Genomic DNA, 8985 nt, shown 5'->3' with positions numbered 1-8985 from the left:
ATTTTTACTAAATATATTTTTTTGGCACAAATACTTGAATTCTTAATCACTGACTGATTCTCAATTCTCAATAGAATAATGATTATATAACATTAGGCTAATACATCCTAACAGTATCTTCCCTTTACAGCAGGGATAGTGTCAGTGTCTCTAACCTGCAGCTTTAAGATTAATGTCTGTTCACATCGCCTTCACTAATTTTTGCTAATTAGCAGTGAAAAGTGATTACAATTAGCATTAATGACAGTCCTCCCAGTATAACTATCTAACGCTTGCAGCTTTAATTTAATGCAACACTTTTGGCAGAAATCCTTTAGTGGCTTTTGGCTCAGTTTACCCAGCCTGGAGGGGCAGAAGCGGTGGCATTAAATGGACACAATTGGAGTGGACAGCTTTGCCTTTCGCAACCATTTTACCACTGACTGACCAAGACATGGACACAGTTTAAAGGGATTCTCTGTCAACCTGCTCTCTGCATCTGTTAGTAAACCAACAATAGTTCCTCTAAACCTGTTTACTTTTATTAGAAGGTAATATGCAGGTGCTTTCAATGCAAACCTAATTTCTATCAACTGCATTTGTAGTATAAGCTCAGTTACCATTTATAATCAATTTCATACATTTTCTTTTACTTGGAAAAGAACAATAAAAGATTTTTCACTCTCCCCATAGAGGCTTCTTAGGCCAGCCACTCGAGAGATGCTTCATTGTGGCTGCGAGTCTGCCTGGATCGGAAGGGAACCGGGCTGGTCACTGGTATGAAGCTACACAGCAGTTGTGAGGCCCCCCCAGGCAGAGAGGGCTCTTTCCAATCTAGCAAAGAGATTCCATACTATGGCCTGGGAAATTTCCCCCATGCCAGCTCTGAACTATACGTGTAAAGAAACTTTGGGTTTAAGAACGGCACTCAAACCCTGCCATTGTGGTGTTGCACAGCTCTTGTTGTAACCTGCTGTGATATCACAGAAAATATTCCTGATCACCAAAGAAACAGTAGGGCAATGGTAAGCAGGTAGAAACCCTTGATGATCCAGGCTTTTTTGACAGTTGACAGTGCATAACAGAGCTGCCGTACATGAAGCTAACTGAGGTTTAATTCACCAGTAGAGTCCTTAGACAAAACTCTGAACGCTACATCCATCTACCTCTGTAACATGTTTAAAGTCATGTCTGCCTAATGCATAAATATACTTATTAAAATTAATGTTCATAGCGCTTGACCATATACTACAGATGCAGCAGACAGAGATTAGAATAAAAATGCTGGAGTATCCCTTTAAAAGGCCAGTCAAGTCTTTCCTGCTCTTCTCTCATTACCTCTTAGACTCAAACTCTGTCAGACTGACCCACCAGCCTATTTCAAATACAAAGCCCACAGTGAATAAACCAGTGATGAAATGAGCCAGTGTGCTTCCGGAGATGACCTTTACCCAGCGTTACTGACCAAGACAAGCGTGAAATGTGAGAACAGAGATATATTCCTAAAGTCAAGCCACAAGCTCATGGTTTGCTATTCTAAAATGGCTGTCTAAAGATATGGGTTTCTTCAGTGTGACTGAGATCAGGGCTGTTACAATTAATTTATTTAGCAAAAGACAATTGAAATTAAAAAATCATATTTTGCAATGATACATTAACAATGACCATTTATCATTTGTTTACCTTATAATCATTTCAGTTGGAATATTTTTTATTAAAATGTATTAAAAAACATTATATAATTTATAATTCTATAATAACTATTATAATAAATATTTAATATTTTGCATATTTTATTTTTTCCTATTGGTCTCTTTAACAGTAAGAAAAATAGCCTGATTAACCATTTATATGCATTTTTACCACATATTTTTTTTTTTACATTTTAAAAGGTTTTTAGTTTAATTTCTGTATTTCTGTATAGTATTCTGGAATCTTTCAAACATTCTGCATGGTTTGTCATTGGTCAGTTAGGTCCATTTTATTTAATACGCCTTATTTTAGAGGCATGTCAACAAAATATTCACCTCATGGACAATAATGATGTAGTTTTGATTCACTAAAAATATTTTAGACAGTACTCTGAGGAAAGTAGTACTTTGAGTTTATTTCACTAAAATGTGTACATCATTACCATATGAATCTCTATATAAACAGAAATAAAACTGTGTTAAATTAATGTATTAAAATGTGCACATTAATTATGTGCCTATTTGAGTCAGTGTAGTTCAGCGCATTCCTATTTCAGACTCTACAAGGGAACTCTTGATCAGTGTGTGTAATTATGTTTTGTACTGCTGGATACATTGAATTGCTCAAGTTACGCTTTGGCTCAGCTGAGCCAAACAGACCTAGTGGCTTGGCTCATTATTCTCGGGTTCCCCCTCTGGTGCAGAAGTGACCATCAATGAAGATTTCACCATAGTCAGCTTTGGCTTGTCACAGATAAATGCCTCACCACAGCACTGGAAATACTGCTGATAAAACAGATATTCTCTCCTTAAGGAAACACTATTTTCCATAATGTCATTTTGAATAACAGCCAAACACAATGTGCCACTAAGGGGTACTAATAACTCACGAAACCAGGTTTTGTCTTTATAAAACTCTGATCTATGCAAGGCATTGTGGGCCTCACTGCCTAAAGTAAAACATACTTGTATGAGTGAAAGCATTTAGATAGTATAGTGGATAACTCTACTGCACATAGGAAATTTGTGTTTCTTCCTTTGTTTTTGTGTGATTTTTATACTTATTTATTTATTTATTTATTTATTTTTGGGCACAGTAAAACACACTTGGAGTAGAATGCTAACTGGTAATGTTTTAAACATTGAAGATGCCCCTCAAGAATGGATTACTGACTGGGGGGGTTGGGGTTTGTGGAGGGGTGGTGGGGAGTGTGTGGGGTGTGTGTGGGGGGTTAGTTATTATGTAATGACTAAACGAATTAAATAAACACCTCTCAATCCATGCCTTGCTACTATATTTATAACAATTAAAAGCTCCTAACACCAAAGTGTACAGACACATAACCATTAAGGAAATACACTACACGTTGACTGGGAGTGAATCTTTTCTTAAACAACATCTTTTTTTTCAGTATTATTCAAAGCTTACATAAACAAACAAAAAGTTATTTATTTGTTATTTATTACTATATTATTATTATTTTTTTCATTCTCTTTTGTGTTATTTGTCAGATTGTGGGGGCCTCCAAAGATGGTTTTGGTAAGGGGCATGAAATCATGAGCACCCCTGCTGCCTTGGTAATGTAGGAGGTTCTATGCCTATTGACAAACCTTGTCCCGACACACACACCCTGGCTACAGCCTTGATGTTCAGAGGCAAAATCTCAGCCTGACTGTTTAATGGCAAATGAGCTTTTTATTTTTTACTGCTGCTGTAGCACTTGACCCCTGGCACTAGGCTTTCAGTCCACAATAAACATCAGTGAAATAGTGAAAATGGAGAGAAGAGCTTTCACAATCTTACTTTGCAGTTTCAAGATTTAGCTTGACTTTTCATGCAAAAATACAAAGCGTTAAATAATCACAGGTATATATGAATATGCTTGTTAACATCTCAATGCTAAACGATTAACATGGAATTTAATACAGAATTGGGAGATCAATTCTATTAATATTGAATTTGCCTCAACATCCTCCACTCTTCTGAGAAGGCTTCCTGCCAGACATTGGACCATGGCTGTAGGGACTTTCTTCTGTTCTGCTACAAGAGTGTTAGTGATGTCAGGCACACATACTGGGCATTAATGTCTAAGCTAGGTTTTTTTATTATGGCCCTCAGTTTGTGTGCAGGGCGCAGTCATGTTGAAGCAGGCAAGATGCTGCTTCAACTTGGAAACATAAAGTTCTGTAGAATGTCATTGTATGCTTTACTGGAACGAAGCAACCGAAACCATGAAAAAAGCCCCCGACCATGATTCCTTCTCTACTAAATTTTATTTTTTAATGTAATTTTACTGTAGTTTTTTTTTTTTTTGTGTGTGTGTGAAGTTTATAGGGATAAAAATTTTATTACTAAGCCATGTTTTAACCCAGATTTGCCCCTTCCAACAATCTTTCACAGTTTGAAGTAAGTTTCTTGATGTGTAGTGATTGACAGCACAGATAATCTAATAGTGTGAGAGGAAAAATGAGCCAATCTTTGGCCTTCAGACCAAGTCTCTGATTGATTCAGGGCCTTCCAATATTTTCAAATATGTTTGATTCTGAGGTGTATTTACACTCATCTTGTATTTGTTATATTGTTATATTCATGTTTTTTTATATTTTTAATATCTGTTGTTAGGTTTTCTGTTAATGTGTGTGTGTTCTGTTGAGGGCCTCTCTCACCCCCTCCTTCAAGAGAGGGAGCTAATTTATAGAATAAGCATGCCAATGTTATGAGAACAGTGTTTGCCGGGGGTACCTGATTGCATTAGAATAAGCTTTTCCAGATTTTTCCTTATGGGAATGTATGGATATGTGTGTGTTTCTGCGGCCATTCACCATATATAAAGCAGAGGCAGCTTTTACAAGGGGGATCCCATATTCGGCCTTCGGGACTCTCACTGGGCTTTAACACTATCTTATTAATTTGAAATAAAGTTGTTCATGTTTAAATCCAGATAGTGTCTACAGAGCTTTCATCTCCCCACCTACACAACTGAGAATAAACAACAATTCAAATTTGAAACACTGAATTGCTTTATTGTCCAGTGTGAGATGTAAGCAATGTAATTGTAGGAGAGATTCAGGCATCAGCCAATGAAAGAGACAGAAGACAATAAAAAGTGAAGGGCTGTGTATGCAGAGAAAAGCAGACCGAGGAGCTGCTTGTTGATCACAGACAAAGAGTCACTGTCATTGAAATGACAGTGTGTAGTAAAATATGTCTCCAGCTCTCACTGTGATCTCTGTGTTCCTCAACAATTTCTCATTTGTGTATCCATTCATCTTGTAGCAGGTTGTCCTTTTCCTCTTTTATCTCTAACTATTCCAAACATAATGATCTTTTCCAATGAACTGTTTTTTCTCAAAATGGCCAAAATAGAATAACTTCAGTTTGAAAACAATTCTGTTTTTTTCCATCTAAGGGACTCTCCAAAGTCTTTATTGTCCTGCTTTCACATCCACAAAGAACCATAAAGCACCATAGTCTGGACAATTCTGATCTTTGCTTGTAGAACGAAATCATTGCATTTGAAGATCTTTTTTATCTTGTTATCCTGCTGCCAATCTGTATTGTAATTCTTGAGTGCTGGGTCCTTTGTGGTTAAGTCATGCAAGAGCTATCCGGTATTTCCACATCTTCTGCCCCTTATTTTCACTCTGTTATTAAACTCTCCTTGTAAGGGCACTGAGGGTTTCCAAATTTTCCCCTATGAGTGTTGTATCATCCACGTATCGAAGGCTGTTGATTTCACCCAAATCCTTGATAATCTTCCTCCAGTCCTACTTCTCTGATTATATGTCCTGTGTATAAGTTGAATATGTATGGTGATAGAATGTAGCCTTGCCCAGCATCTTTTTGGAATGTGGAACCAATCTGTTTATTAATTTTCTGATACAACTGTAGCTTGGTGATCAATGCAGAAATGCCTCATTAAAATGATAAGATGCTTTGGCGTTTCCATTTTCCTGAGCATTTTACTTGGTACACACAGTGGAAGGCTTTGCTGTGAAACTTCCTTCTTGAGCTTCTTAGCCTGGTCATCTAGTGTATACCTGCATCTGATATCTCTTGTTCCTCTACCTTTTCTGAATAATGCAAAGTAAAGCTGAGCAGATGGACTGGGACTGTTCTCAGTGTTCTGAATAGCTTGTCCAACCTCACAACAACTGATAAAAAGTGAAGAAGACAACTTAGTTTCATTTTACAGCTTGCATGTGTGTGCTCATCTTACTGCTTCACACACACACACACACACACACACACACACACAGACACACACACACACACACACACACACAGTTAAAGAGGCACATGCACGCTAAGGGCATCAGGCAGCCATTTTAAATCAGTGTGGCAGCTGTCGCTCAGAGTGGAGCTGGTGTGTGTGTGTGTGTGTGTGTGTGTGTGTGTGTCAATGTGAGCTGTGTGAAATATGGTGTATGTCACTTCTGCTTTAGCAGCTCTTCTTCTCATGCCACATTGAGCCGACAGCACCACTCAGATCAACACACACACACACACACCACTGCCAGCTTCACTGCTACAGTGGTATACTGCTGAGTGCATGTGTGTTAGATACAGAGGGTATTTACTACATTTTCTGTGTGTTTGTGCGTGTGATAGCTGCCACTCACCCCTTGTGGAAGCAGTGATTTTCTTTTTCAAATAAAAGCTTCTGATTTTATTGATTTATGCACCTACCCAGTCATAGTGTTGGACATGTTAAGCTATCTGTCAAACAGGATTAAATAGAGACAGAATTGTGGCTAAAATGGATTCCTACGTCATATTTTTTGCTGTCTTTAACCAGAGCAACTTACAACTGAATCATGTTTGAGAAGCAGGTGAATGCAGCATTAGAAGTCGTGCTTAAAGACTAAGGTATAATATATGGTGCTTGATCAGGTAGGAAAGTCTAATCTACCATGTGGAGAAATGGCACTATTATCCACTGCTATACCAACTGCAATAAAAGCACATGAATCAAATCGAGTACACAGGGTCCAGGCATGCCTAACCTTAATGAAGCTAATTTGTCAACATCGGGATTTTGCAAACAAAAGATAAATGACTAGCTGTCAAATTTACCAATGACCCTCTACATATCATGATTTTTATCAGGGGCCTTCAATAAAGATGTTTACGTTTTGTGCAGACTGATCTTATAACACTGGTATAAAAAAAAACAGACATGTAATTTCTGACCTAATTTATAATTTCAAAATTGTTTTGCTAAAAGACCTGAATCACATAACATCTCATACTTATTTGCTGGACAAGGGAAATAATGTTAATACAATTAGATATCTTGATGCACTACATCGCTCTCTAAAGGCCAATTTGGGTCAAACTCTACAATCTTCTGAATCCTGTTTTGACAATTGTAGTTTAAAAAATACCAATGATACAATGTAGGACTGAAATTTGGAGTTTATAGTTACATTAAACATTTGTGCTAATTATTTACCTACTCAGACCAGATATTGTTTCAAGGTCAACTATCAAATATAAATGCTTGCACTAGTTCAATAAATAATTACTGAAGCAGGAAATACGATGCATTTTTATTACTCATTAAATTTAAGTGTTTGAATTCAGTCCCTACATGGACATGCCATTCAAGTTTCATGACGAATGGCGAATGTTAGGTCTGTGAAATGCCTGCTGAACTTTGATTGGCTGATGGCAGCTGAAATTTTTGATCACCCTATAGTCCTTGCTGTAACCTAGCTCAGTATGCAGTATATAACATTTCAGCATATTCAAACATAAGAATGCTGATCATTAATTAGCTTTTATAGGCCCGCCTATATGCTAAAATTGACAGGCTGAAACCATTGTTAGACATATGTCTATACATTAATACATCAATAAGACAGCAAAACTGGCATCAGCCGCACTTATAAAGAAATCATGCCCACGTAGAAATCATGCCCACACATTTCACAGACGCTCTTATCCAGAGCGACTTACAATTGGATCATTTTACTCAGGAAGGTGAAGGTGGTGTTAGGAGTCTTGCCCAAGGACACTCACTGGTACAGTGTAGGGTGCTTGTCCAAGCAGGGGACTGAACCCTAATACACAGCATAGAAGGCAGCAGTGTTACCCACTACACTATCCCAACCACTATATATCCACTACACTATACCAAAAGCTACACATCACAACCAACAAATGTTCTGGGCAGATCCCTTTTCCTCCTTCAGAATTAAACAGGCTGTTTTCATTACAGTAGTTAAGATGCATGTGTGTAAATTAACTCTGTCCTAACTGGCTACCCCTCTATTAGATCTCACTCAGAAACAGTCTGGGCTGCAACAGTCCTTATAACTGTAGACTGCCGTGAGAGGAATTCGCACAAAACATTATAAATTGGTCTATTTAAGCTTCATTTCTATACGCTGTATGAACTGTATCATGGACTGAGTAGTGAGATTATGAAACTTTAACAGTGTTTACACACTATATCAAAACTTTATCTAATTTATCTCAACAAAAAGAGGGAATTTGATAGGGGCCCTTTACGGAAATAAATTGACAGCACTTTTAACTCTTCTTTAGTACAATTCTCGCTGCTGAGGCTTCTGCTGCTTGATTCCAGTGGCTTTGTTTGATGGGAGGGGTTGGGTTTGTTATTTTAACTCTGAGGCACAAGACCCAAAAGAGGAGTTCTGTTTTCTGCAGCGAGGCGAAGGGATCAGAGCTTTAAAATGCAACTTTAACACAAACAAGACTCAATCCACTCCACAGTGCCTCTGAAAGAGCTCTGGTGGCCGGAAAGTGAGTGATCAGAGATGTGTGGTGACAGCATGGCAGAGATGTTTACGTGTGTTGTGTGTGTGACAGATCTTCGTTTACTTTTCTCTCAGTTTCTGAAGAGCTATGGCATTAAAGAACAAATACACACTTCACCAGGGATTTGACACCAGCGTGTTTGACAGAACATTGGCTGTTGTTGTCATTTTGAGAATCTATTCAGCTTTTATTGTTTTTTTTTTGTACATGTTTTTATCTCTAAGTGTAATAAAAGAGAGAAAGTAAGAGACATGAAAAATAGTGAAAAAGACAATGGGAACGAGACAGAGAAGGACAGAGAGAGAGAGACAGGAACGTGAGACAGAGGGAACTCTGCCCGGTCTCAAGACGATTTAGTACATATTTGACTAAAAGACCGTTTCCATGATTCATAAAAAGTGAATGAATCCTAATTGGCTGTTTGTGGATATACATGTTATTTTCTGACGCCTAGCCAACAGGAAAAATCACCCCTTGGACAATGCCAGGAACAACACAGCGAATCTGCCCAGAATGTAACGAGAAAAA

This window comes from Pygocentrus nattereri, chromosome 19 (assembly GCF_015220715.1).
Source record: "Pygocentrus nattereri isolate fPygNat1 chromosome 19, fPygNat1.pri, whole genome shotgun sequence".
NCBI classification, from domain to species: Eukaryota; Metazoa; Chordata; class Actinopteri; order Characiformes; family Serrasalmidae; genus Pygocentrus; species Pygocentrus nattereri.
Note: the sequence above shows the minus strand (reverse complement) of the source record.